The sequence below is a fragment of the Periophthalmus magnuspinnatus genome, chromosome 20 (genome assembly GCF_009829125.3).
Source record: "Periophthalmus magnuspinnatus isolate fPerMag1 chromosome 20, fPerMag1.2.pri, whole genome shotgun sequence".
NCBI lineage: Eukaryota > Metazoa > Chordata > Actinopteri > Gobiiformes > Gobiidae > Periophthalmus > Periophthalmus magnuspinnatus.
The window spans coordinates 15,082,869-15,096,107 of NC_047145.1; positions in this window are offsets into that span (position 1 = coordinate 15,082,869).

Consider the following 13,239-nt stretch of genomic DNA (forward strand, 5'->3'; position numbering starts at 1 on the left):
CAGTTTCCACAGCAACGCCATAAGGTTGGGAGAGGAGACAATGATTTGCAGACATAACACAGTTGAAAGGGGTTCAATGGGAGCCTTATTAGGTCGAATTACTCCGGTGCAGATGTCTAACAAGTGGCAGGGCTTACGGTCATTACGGTCAGTGCGGCGTGGTCATGTGATTTGCCCCAAATTAGCCAATCATATTAGAGCTCAGAGGACAGTTAGCAGGGAATTACTATAATTGGAAGATAGTGCTTGTTTTTTTAAGGCGCAGTTTAAGTTATTAGATTCGTGGAGGTCACAAGACGCTAAAGTGATCAAGGTCTTCCAGTTCAAAACAGAATCAAAACAAGTCAAATTCAATGTAAGGCTTTTTCTTTTTTTTCTGCTCAAACTGAGAACGAGTTATTTAACAAGCTCCACGGTCTTTTTAAAGTATTTTGAGCAGACAAGATTTTAATAAGTCCCAGGAGATATGTGAGAATTGGCAAAGGGTTACTTGGTACAAACGTGTAAATGCTTAGCACGATTTCTGGGAGATACATAACAAGGTCAGGATAAGTTGTACATTAATGTGTTAAAAGTAGTTTTTCTGCCTTAGGCAAAGTCCTGCCAGTCAAGGGCAGTGACAGCTGGTGGGGAGTTCAAAATACATCCCAGCTAAGTAAGACCTCTTGTAATATGTGGGACAGCAAGTTATAGAACACACACTATGATTTACCATGGAAGAAAAGTCAATGGGGCCTAATGTCTGAAATGAAATACATTCAGTGAAGGAAAGTTTACATTTTAATTGATTTAGATACAATGAACATACAAGTTAAAATATCAGTATTCTGTATTCTGTAATTTGGCTGGTATACTGGCAGTGCCATGTGCTGTTATATCATCTTAAATTAGTATTATTATTACTTTTTCCATTTAAAGGGTACCAGATTTTTTTTCATGCATTTGAGCAAAATGGTCTTACCTCAATTGAGATATATTGTATAAACAACTATTGATGTCAATTTAATTCAATTCATTTCAATTCAATTTTATTTATATAGCAAGCGACGTTTTTCACAAAATAGTAAACAAAGCAAATATAGAGAAAATATGACACATATAGGTAAAAAACAATAAAACACCAAGATATCCTGGCCACCTCATGCCAGGGAGATGAGGTGGGTTTTAAGTCTAGTCTTAAACTCCATTAAAGACTCAGGATTTGGTCAGAATAAGTCCACTGTGGACTGTCTGCATCTAATTATAAAACATTTTATTGTCAGAGCATTAAGAAGTGAACAGTTTGTATGGTAGTTGTTGTTTGCTTTACCGTGATGGCAAAACTCTTATAAACTCATTGCGGTGAATAATTATTCTAGTGAAGGTGTAAAGATTTTAAAAACACAGTGAACCACTTCCTGTATTACCACATGACATCACAAGTTGGAACAATGAATTTTCTGTGTGAGAGAAAAACTCAGCCTAAATATACAAGGTTTGTGTGTTCAACATGTGTGAATGAAACAAAACACAACATTATAACATAGATTAAAAAACAGCATAATATGAGCTCTTTGAAGTGAAGTAAAAAATGAGGCCCCATATGCTTCTATAAAAGGCAGTGAAGCCTCTGGCACAAGTATTTACTCAAACAACAAAACATGTTTCTGTGAATGAGAAAACAGGCCTGTTTTTTGTCCCAGTCACCTCTGCTCATTCACAAAACACCATTTGTCAGACGACTTGAGTGTCTACTTCCTGGTCTTGAGATTTAAAGGGAAAACCAATGACAACCTATTTCAGGCCATGACATCACTCTCAGCGGTGACAGGGTACGAGTGCTGTACAAACATGAGACGCTCGGGTTTGGGGTGACCTACAGGAAAAGACATAAGTCACAGATAAAAGGCAGGCAGGAGGAGCAGTATCTTCCCTTTGAGAAGTTAAGTATAGGGTTCGACAGTCTATTATAGCCTCCCTCGGGCGAAAAAGAGACTACACAGCGGGGAGCGGCTCTGTGACCTCAAAACATGTGTCAAACTTCTACAGCTACACTCATTTCACGTGTGTAGAGCATGAATAAAAAAATGAAAGTGAAATCCCATGGACCGAAAATAAAAAAGTAGTTCAGTACCATTAAGTATGTTTACTGAATGACGATCTTGGACTAACTGCCATTACTCATTGGCCCTCACCTCTGTTAACTGTCAGAACAGATAAACTTGTAACTGTCTGGACCTTTCGCAAAACTGGGATAAAAGGGATTCGTTATAATATGACTCACTACTAGGTCATAACGGTTTTTATGTCCTTCATGTTCTTAAAAATGTTAATGTTGTAATGTATAAAGGAAGAAACTACAAAACTAAAATGACTAATAATAATAATAATAATAATCATTATTTTAATTTTAATTTCTGTTCACCAAGCAAACCAGCAATTTGATAACCCCCTGATCCATTGCTTTATATCAGTAAATACATACAGCTTTTTGAGGTTGGCTTATCTATGACCCTGAAATGTAAAACCAAGGCTATAAGTAAAATTGTATTGAAAAGATTGGATATTTATAAGACTAAGATTTGAGTAGTCTAAGTAAAGCTGCCAGAATAATCACAACCCCATCACAAATTTAATGGACAAAACTATTTCCTCCACAAACAGAATAACAGAATATGCTGTGATTTTTCTTTATTTTAACAAAACATCTTGTCTTATTCTGCATAAAAACTGCTAACCCTGTAGTTTAGATTTGTACAAACATCTTTTGAAATGTGATTCCTGTATTAGTTTGTCAGTTCATGTTTCAGTCTTTTTTATCAATTCTTCTGAACACGTTTAAAATGTGAAGTCTCACCATTTATAAATCTTTTAATAATAATTAAAAAAAATAAAATCAACAGGAATTCAGAGTTTGTTCACCAAATTGTTAACAAGAAAACCAATTCTAATAGTCACTTTGCAGATAACTACTAAATAAATCCAATCTGCGCTATTGTTTTGCTCACAGACTTTAACACAACTGCAAAAGGCACTAGTTTTATATGCTGGACAACCTGTAGTTTTCCATAAGCTGCTCTTAGAAGAAGATTGCTTTTACTTGTTATTGCTGTTATGAGATTGCACCCTATCAAATATCTGACCGACCAGTGAGAAGTGGCAAATAAATTGGGCTTCTTCTCTTTCACTCAAATACATGCAGCCTGCCTGGAATGAGTCTCAGAGCAAATATAATGTTTTAGTATGTATCAGGGCACTTCCTCTCATTCGGTTGTATCCATCCATTGTGGCATTTGCATTTGCTATCTGTATCTTATTATGTGGCTAGATACTGCTCACTGTATTCCATTGTTCTTGTACAATAAGAGCTTAGAATCGCCATAGAAGCCCATGGACAAAAGCTGAGTTCTTCTGCTTACAAGTCAGTGTGAATATGTGTCATGCGTAAGTGTAGCCATGTTGGAACAAATGCAAATCTAGGGAGAAGACCACAAGACATTTTAATGGCTTCACTTTTGAAAAGAAGAGAGCAAAATCTATGTGTGGAGAGTGAGAGAGAGGCAGAGGTCCTGGGTTTGGACCATCCATGCTTTACTGTGTGATTCTAATCAAAGTAAGCAGAGGAAAATAACATCAGTTGGGGTGACAGCAGTCCTATAATCCACAGCTCCTTTCTGACACTCCACCAGATCAGCCACTTAAGGGTATACATAATTCATTACACAATGATGATATTATCAGGGCAGCTGTGGCACTATTAGCAGATAGCTTATGACATGCCACTTGACAGCTCTTGAAACATGCGTATGCTTTTGTCATTTGCACTCAAGACTACGAACTCAACATCTTCACCTTGTTTGATGAGGGGAATGAATGAAACTTGATGTAATGGCATCACATAGAAAATGGGTGAATGGAGACATAAGAAGGCAACACTGGTCTATTTTACACACAATATCCACATTTTAAAGTAATCTAAAATTATTCCCCCGGTATTACATTCATCACTAGTTTGCCCTCAGATGTTTACTCCTCGCCTCTGTTTACTCAAAGCACAACCTTGGGATGTGAATGGAAGCTCATTACTCTAATAAACTGCAACAGCTTTCGTGACCATTTTGTCTTTGAGAAATCAGAAGTATAATTCTTCTCAATGAGTTGGTTAAATTAAAGTGCTTGTAACTACGCCTGCCACTTTGAGCAGTAACTTTTTTTTTTTCTTTGCTGAGTACCTGGATCGGCGATGGACCTAATGGGAGGCAATCAGGTAGAAGTCCCCAATCTGCTGCTGAGGATGAGAGACTGATGAAGCCATGGACACAGCCTGCACCAAAGGACAGACAAAGAGACAGAGAGTGAGGTCATCAAGAAGTGCCAGTCTGGACGCTCCATCAGCCGTGCCACTAGCCTCCAGCGCTCTGTGGCTAATGGGGCCAGACGTCAGCAGCAGGTGATCGGACCTGTTTCCAAGTAGCGGCTTTAGAGCACAAATAAATGTATACAAGCCAGCTTTCCTTTTGAATGTACAGAAGACACGTACACAAGCCCAAGCTTTCAGTATACAGAAATGCATCCTAACCTTAAGATGCAATATGTCAAGGTTATGTTTAGCAGAGTTTAGAGATTGAATTGGTTTGGTTTACTGTAACCCAGAAAACTGAAAGCCAAAATTACAGGTGTCAAATTTGGTTCACAAAATGCACTCTCCGATTATATATAAATTATTATTATAGACTAATAATCAATATCTCATTTGGTTTAAGTAGTCTAGTAGTCCATTAGACTACAAGTAACGTTAGATCTGGGTAGTATGACAAAAAATAATCACTGTTTTTTTGATCAATCTAAATTTTTTTACCAAATTTGATTTTGACAAAATTCAAAATTTGACTTTTAATCAGTGCCACTTACCACAAAAAAGTCAAATTTCTTCCACTGAAGTCTAATCTCTAAACCACATGTGTTTACTGAGGATTGACTGTGGATCATTGGGGGTAAGAAATGATTCTCAATAAAAATGTGATAAACTGCACAGCCCTATAGTTATAAGATATAATATAGGCTGTACAAGTAAGCTAATATATTCTCCCATTGCCCTCTAGTCTCCTTTTGGCCCTAATGAGAATTTATATTTACCTTCAACCTCAACCTGCCTCACAGCTGTTTTCCTCCTGCACTGAATCATCCCATAATAATCGCTGCGGCTGAGGAGCCTGTGGGGAACCATTGGCATAAGGACTGTGTCTGTTGATATCACGGTGTTGCCATGGCGAGGGCACACAACCAATTCCCAAGGCCAAGACTTCCACCACAGCCCTAGGTCTGGCTTATTTATACTGTATGATTCATGGTCAGATTTGAGGCTGGTGTGTGTGATCTGCACATTTTTATCTTCCCCTATTTGGAGTATAAATAGCTGTAATTGAAAAAGAATAGGCAGTTAGAGGGGAGGATAACAAAGGGTAGTTATGGCATGGCATGCTGTTTTTCTGTGGTGTGATGGAGTTCTTAAGCAGCCCCAGGATTGGTCCAGTCCTGCACCTTTGCATTTGAAGAATGTTCACGCGACCCAACATGTCCAGTCCCGCCCTGCTTTCCAGGGGAAATACAAGGCTTGGCTATGGGGGTGTTCCTGAGAATGAGCTAATGAGGGGAAACTAAAGGACACACAACTTTACGAGCAGTTCAACGAAACCTGTAGAGGCCAGGTTCTCTTTAGCAATAGTACAATTTATAATTAAGTAAATGTATTTTCTTTAATCATTAGCTTAACACAAAACATTGACTGTGAAACAATGATTAAAAGCGTTTGGGCTGAAGTGAAGAATAGCATATAAGTGTTGTCATGATAAAATTTCAAACTCAATTTTGATACTAAGCCATAGACTCGATGCTGAATACTGATTCTAATACCACAATGATAACAAAAAACACTCTTTATTTAGGGAATAGAATGTAATTTTCAACATTATATAACAGTTATTTCTCTGTGTGTAATCTCTCAGTCGTCAAGGTTGGTACCATAGTGGTCCGTGGGCGTATCTTTCTAAAGCTTCTGTCCTGTTGATGTGACTCTTTAGTACCAATACTTCAATATACCATTTTGATACTAGTTTTAGTATCGATTAGTATCTGATTTTCGATACTTTTGAAAACTCTACACCCATGCATACAGCTGTAATCAACAATCAGTAATCAGCCAGATGAAGAAGACAAAAACATTATCAAGAGCTCAGTATAGACAGCTCCTTGGGGTTTACAGGTCACAAGTGAATTCATTAACTTATGTAATCAACATACAAGATGCGTTAATACACTTTTCATCAAACTGTTCCAGTCCAATCAACATATTATTCCATACCCTAACCTTCTGTGAGTATTTTTGTATGCTCCTGGTGTATATACTATAAATTATATGACGTATTGCATAGATAATTCTAGTGTTATATAATTGCTTATATTAATATTAAACATCTCCTTAGTATGAAAAACGTATTTGTAAAATGCAGATTCACGCATGTGTCTATTCAATTTCCATGTGTGTTTTGGACCTAACTGAACGGTATGAAGTCAGTAAGTGTTATTGTGCCATCTAGCTTTGAAAAGTAAGAACTGCATGTGTAGAGCAAAACATAAGCAGAATTTTAGTTACTATGCATTTACATATGTGCATTTACATTTGATCCATAGGATAACATATCTGGACAATTACCCGTGTTTTTTTTTTTTTTTAAACTGTTTTAAAATTTCATATAATAAGCTTAGTACTGCCCACCTGCTACACACTTGGTTTTGTAACTGATGTAGGTTCCCTTAACTGCCAAGGTTGAAGATCCAAGCCCTAATCCTATGAATCACAAAAATGTAATTATGGAGCAGAAATGGCAAGTTGTTGTCTATAAATGCTATAGTGCCAATCAAAATGCACTCTCCCAGACAGTCCCCACTACATACGCAGTACTGTGCAGTGTCACCTGTTGTAGCCTATATGCTCTATGGAGGTTGATGGTTGTCAGGAACAGATTGAAAAGAAGCAGAAGATCAAAGGTGAGCTGGAAAAGACAGAGCAGTTTTGTACTTGAGTGACAAGGCTCCGGAGGGAACTAAACCACTGACTGCATCTACTGAATATGACTGACAACACAGATAGTATCCACATAATATTCACTTTAGCAGCTGTGCTCGACAGACAGGAACCTTTTCACTTTTGAATTTTGAATGTCAAAATATTCCCAAGGTAACATGACAATAGTTTGTGACTTTTACTCAAACACTGTCTGCAGAATGGAGAATTTACTATAAAAGTTAAGTCATGCATGATCGAGTACTGGTAATCTTTTTAGTTTATATTAGAAGATGTGTACAGCTTTCAGAGTAAAATACTTCTTAAATTGTGGTGGTTCTTCCGTACACAACAGCAACAAAGATTCACAAATCAATCTTGTCTGTAGCCTTGAGGGTATCTGGCATAAAAGATGTCTGCAAAGGAAAGAAAACAAAATATATCTTTGCTGCACAATAGATGTAACTTTTCTTGTGGATGTTCTGCCACCTGCTTATCTCTATGGCGATATTATTGCTTGCCTTGAATGTTCCGCAGTAAGGCATTAAACTTATCTATGATGGGTTACAGGTCAGATCTGTGCAGAGGTGTTGCTCCCACTCATTGAAGAAATGCACATTTTTCTTTAGAGCATTATAAACACCTGTATATGAACATATGTATAAGATCTGTTGCTTGGAACTGTGGAACATTTCAGCCAGTCAAAGCAATAAAATGCAAACTAGCAGTTAAAGGAGCCCTCACCAGAACAGTTACATGTAGCATCTTTAATGAAAACCAAATTTAAGTATCTCATAACCATGACAATAAGGCAATTTTTAAATTCTAAACTACTGAAGCAATTTTACAGTATTCTACTTCATCTCATTACTGGTGCTCCTGTGCATTCTTCACACACTGTACATCTCCTTAGACAGTACTAAAACCCCTGGCTTAGATTCCATATATAATAATTATTGTGAGAAACACATTAGTATTCAGGGCAATCGCCCAGACGCAGACTTCCAGAGCTGATTAAAGAAAAGCAGCGTGGGAAGTCCAACTAGTGTCACCGCCGAGGCCTTGCATATTAATTAAAATGGGAATATGCCTTAACCATTAGCACAATGTTTTCAGACCCTCTATCATTTCTGCTGGATAGAATGACCAACCACAATCAGAACAGGAGGAAAAAGTTCAGCTTTACCATACCATGCACGTTCACTGTGTAGTTCTCCTCCGATGTGATGCAATGCAAGCTGCGAGCCGAGGTACCCTTCTTTCATGTCCCTCATCTGGAAATCTTTTTTATGTTCACTGTGGGTACATACTGTGAATCAAACGGAAGGGATATTTAATTCAAGTCAAAATAATGCGATTTCTCAACTCCCCTGGACATCTCGTCTCACAAGGGCTCATTACATGGGGAGAAATGGTGAAATCGTATTTAAATACATTTCTATGCAAAAGGTAAAAATCCAGTAAGGTTTGCTAGAAAAGTGCTCTGTTGACAGAGAATTTCAAAGATTTAAGATGGACTGAATAGTATGAATATAAATTAGACTCCAGCTGTGACTTTCAATTATAAGCTAGCATTAAGGTGTAGAGCAAATGTATATTTAAAATTTCACCAGCAAAGAATTAGTATGATCTGGTCTTCTTCTTGACATTCAATCAATTTAAAGGAGCATCATGTAACTTTTTTGGCTGCTTGCTTCTATTCATGGAGATGTTATAGTTTTGCCCGAAATGTTGCACTGTATGCCTTTAAACTTATCCATCTCTATAAAGACAAGCAGCTATAGTTACAGTTCAGATCTTATGGGAGGCAAGCCTGCCAATTAGGTATTTTAGAGCCCCTGATATGGAATTAATGCAAGATGTATACGTTTAAAGCAATACTGAGGAATATCCCAGACAAAGCGATCCCATTTTCATGCAGACAAGCAGGTACACAGTACACAAAATATTATTACAATTTTAATAACACCAGTAAAAAAAAAAATTGTTTTATTTTTAGCCTGCGCCATTAAACCTACCCAAATGAATAACAGAGACAAATCCAGACACCGCCATCCATTAATTATGCATCAGATTTTATTGTAAGGGCCACCTGCTCCACAGCCCAAGATGGAGGTGCGTTGTATACACTAATTGCCTCTTCAGCCAAGCAATAGTAAATTTAATCAGACCACAAACTTTAATGCTTCGCTCCCCAGTGGCACATAATGGACTCTGTAATGCAATGAAATCCTTATCTGTTCCTCGCTAGGTCCCCCCATGTATAAGGCCTAATGGCATGAAGTGCTGCACTGGATGCTCTGGCCGATCCGTGTGGTAGCTCTGCTCGCTTGCTAATGAGACACCAGTGTTCAAAGAGGGCCAAAGAGCACAGACCATTAGAGTACACTTTCATACAGTCTTATATAGCTTTGCTGTTGCACTGACAAATAAATATGTGCCTTCTGTTCTGTATACTTCAACATGGCAATCCGGTGCGTTAAAATCATTCCAGTTTGATGAAGCTTTCTGACACTATCCCCACATGTATAAGGCCTAATGGCATTAAGTGCTGCACAGAACAGTAGTATACTCAAGGTCTGACTTACAAGGTCTGATTCACAATGTCTGATTCACAGTTGTATACTCAAGATTTCACTGATAAGGTGTTATAGGGCTAATAATGTGATTCAAAAATATAAATAAAAGCTAGCCAACGGTCAGAAAACTAAGAGCATGCTAGAAGCTCTCATACACGCATAAACAACTGCCAAAAGTTGTTTACAAAAGTAGCTGATTTTGGTTTTCCTCTATAACAGCCTATGCAAGTCATTTAGAGAAAAAGCAACCACTAAAGGACTATAAATAGGTAAAGTAGCCCTACAAAAGAGTGTACTCAAGGTCTGACTCACAAGGTGACATAGGGCTAATAATGTGACCCAAAAATATAAATAAAAGCTAGCCAACCATCAGAAAACTAAGAGCATGCTAGCAACTCTCATACACTCATAAACAGCTGCCCTTTTTTACAAAAGTAGGCAAATGTCCACTTCCTCTTTTCCCAATGGCAGTTTCCTCTCTCAGCTAACCAAAGCATTCTAATTTAATCATAAATTCAAAACATCTAAAGAAAATCACTCCAAAACCTTGTCTTATGTTGTCACTCTTCGTACAATTTCCCTTCATTCTAATTTACACTAATCTTTTTAAGCTGCATCTTACGTTCTGATAATAATGTTGCATCTGAATCTCATGACACGACTGCGGCTTACCAGTAAAAGTCAATAGTGAGCAGTTTGAAAAAATACTATGCACATTTGCACATGAGTTTATTGTTTTTGCATAATTTTTCCCTAAACCGTTCCAAATAGGAAGTGGGCATGGGAGCGCTTCCGGCTCCATCGACTCTGGCTCTAATTCATCCATTCAACCTTTTTCTTCTGCTTATCCGGGGCCGGGTCGCGAGGGCAGCAGTCTAAGCAGGGATTCGCAGACTTCCCCCACCCGAGACAGGTCCTCCAGCTCCTCCGGAGGCGTTCCCAGGCCAGCTGAGAGACATAGTCCCTCTAGTGTGTCCTGGGTCTTCTCTGGAGCCTCCTCCCAATGGGACATGCCCGGTATACCTCCCTAGAGAGGCGGCCACCTCAACTGGCTCCTCTCAACAAGGAGTAGCAGCAGCTCTACTCTAAGCTCCTCCTGTGTGACCGAGCTCCTCACCCTATCTCTAAGGGAGCACCCAGCCACCCTGCGGAGGAAACTCATTTCAGCCGCTTGTATCTGCGATCTTGTTCTTACGGTCATTACCCAGAGCTCATGACCATAGGTGAAGGTAGGAATGTAGATTGACCGGTAAATCGAGAGCTTCGCCTTTTGGCTCAGCTCCTTCTTTACCATAACGGACTGATACAGTGACAGCATCACTGCAGACGCTGCACCGATCCGCCTGTCAATCCTACGCTCCATCCTTCCCTCACTTGTGAACAAGACCCCGAGATACTTGAACTCCTCCACTTGAAGCAAGGAATCCTGTTCATTTTTTATTGAAAAACTGTCGCCCCTCTCTCTGTAACTGCAGTTGTCATTTTGGTATTTAAGTTTTTGTATTAACCAACTCTACATAATCCTGGTGTTTTTATTTTGCTATTTTGCCCACAAATAAACATATGAGCATTATGAACAGGCAAAGGTGCCTCTACATATGACACTCGGCTCCAAATTTGCCCTATAACTGCTAGCCTCGATGAGCTTCATTTGGCTGGTATCGAACGCTATGGGTGACGTCATACTCACTTAGTCCACTTCTTTATACAGTGTGAACGCACCCTAAGGTCCTTTAGCTCACAATGATGATGATGGTCTCCAGGTTGTTCCTGACATGTTGCCCAGCGTCACTGGTTAATGGACAGAGGGAAGACACATATGTCCACAAACACAACATATAGCTGTTGTACCAGTGTCGTTACAACCTCCTTATTACAATACTTTTAAACTGTGTGCAATATAGTAGCAGCCACATAATTAAAAATCTAACACCTGCAGCAATATTTTTACAAATGCAAGATTTCAAGATTTAAAAGAATAAAAGTGCCTGTTTCCTTTTTAATTAAAGATAGATTAGGTGAGAAGCCCATTCTAAGCAAAATCACTGCAGAGGCGTTTGAGATAATCTTATACTTTCCCAGTAGCAGTGAACATAGCACCCTAATTAAACAATCAATAACACAATACTAGTACAAAATATGAATGAACACTTTTACAATTAAAGTGGAAAAACAAAATTTAAAAAGTATACTTAGAGTTTGCTTTTGAAAATATTAATAGAAGTGTCTTTTTTCGCTGATTCAGTTGAGAACATTGTGATTTGCTGTTGGTAAATCTAGTCCTGTCTGTTTATTGGCCTGTGATTGTATTCATTTCCCCATTTCCACCTGCTCACACTGCACAGCTGCAACACAATCTCTGCTTTCTGTTCCCCAATAAAACCCTAACATTCATTAAATGGCTCTCTTTTTTGCTCTGTACTGGGGTTTAGTTTTCTCTATAGCAAACAGCCTATGCAAGTCCTTTAGCGAAAAATCAACTACCGGTACTAAAGGTCCACAAATGGGTAAAATAGGCCTGCAAGGAGGTAAATCCAAGGTCTGATTCACAAGGTGGCATTTAAAAAAAAGAAAGAAAAAAAATCTTCATATTGATTATCACTTCTTGCAATTTGATTTATTACTTAAAAAAAAAAAAAAAAAAAAAAAAAAACAACTAAGAAAGAAACATGACTTTTAATAATAGAGTTCATCACAGACAAGACAGGCACTATAATCTGGTCCACACATGTGCTTTCACTGCCACAGGACTGGTTACGGACCTGCAAAGTCTCAAACTGACCACTAGGAACGATTCAATTCAAATGTGCTGCTAACTGCTACCGTTAACTGCACAGTCAGGGCATTTCAGACAAGCAAAGCAATGTAAATGTTGTTTTGTTACTTTACCTTTGTGCATCATGAAGAGATCCTCCAACCTCCTCATAACCGTCTGGTAGCTTCATTTTCGCGCTAATCCTAAAAACATACTAACACAAATGTTATCTCTATGTTGAACCATTTTCACTTCACCTTATAATATGTCTGTTAGCTCCAACTCAATTTAAAACTGTATTTACTGATTTTTACATTAACAAAAATGTTCCTGGCTCAAAGATTAGACCTACAATCACAACAAGTACGAGTACCTGATCTGCAGCCATGGCGCCAACGTTTCAACGGTCCTGATGATGCGTTCAAAGCACACTGGGAAAGCATAAACAGCATGGTAAAAGCATAGGTTATACATGGCTGAACGACTAAGCGTTTATTTAAAAAGCTCAAGCGCTTTGGGTGTCTTGAAATATATTATCAAATGATTAATTAAAAAGAAAGTATATGCTTGTTATCTGCAGCTTACTGTTTTGCCCTTGATGCAGTTTAAATACGTTTGTATTGAGAAATACTGTAATGTTTCAGCATAGAAAAAACAATTGGCTCGTAATGCAACTGAGGTAAACTTTGAAACTGCAAACCCCCAAGAATCCAGACGATGGCAGTAAAGGCTAATAAATATTATTTGTAACAATTCTGTCCCTAACTGTGCACTTTATGCCTATAACAATGGCTATTTATTCCGTTTTGTGTTATTATAATTACAGAAAACATACAAAATGGATACTTTTGAAATGTAATAGT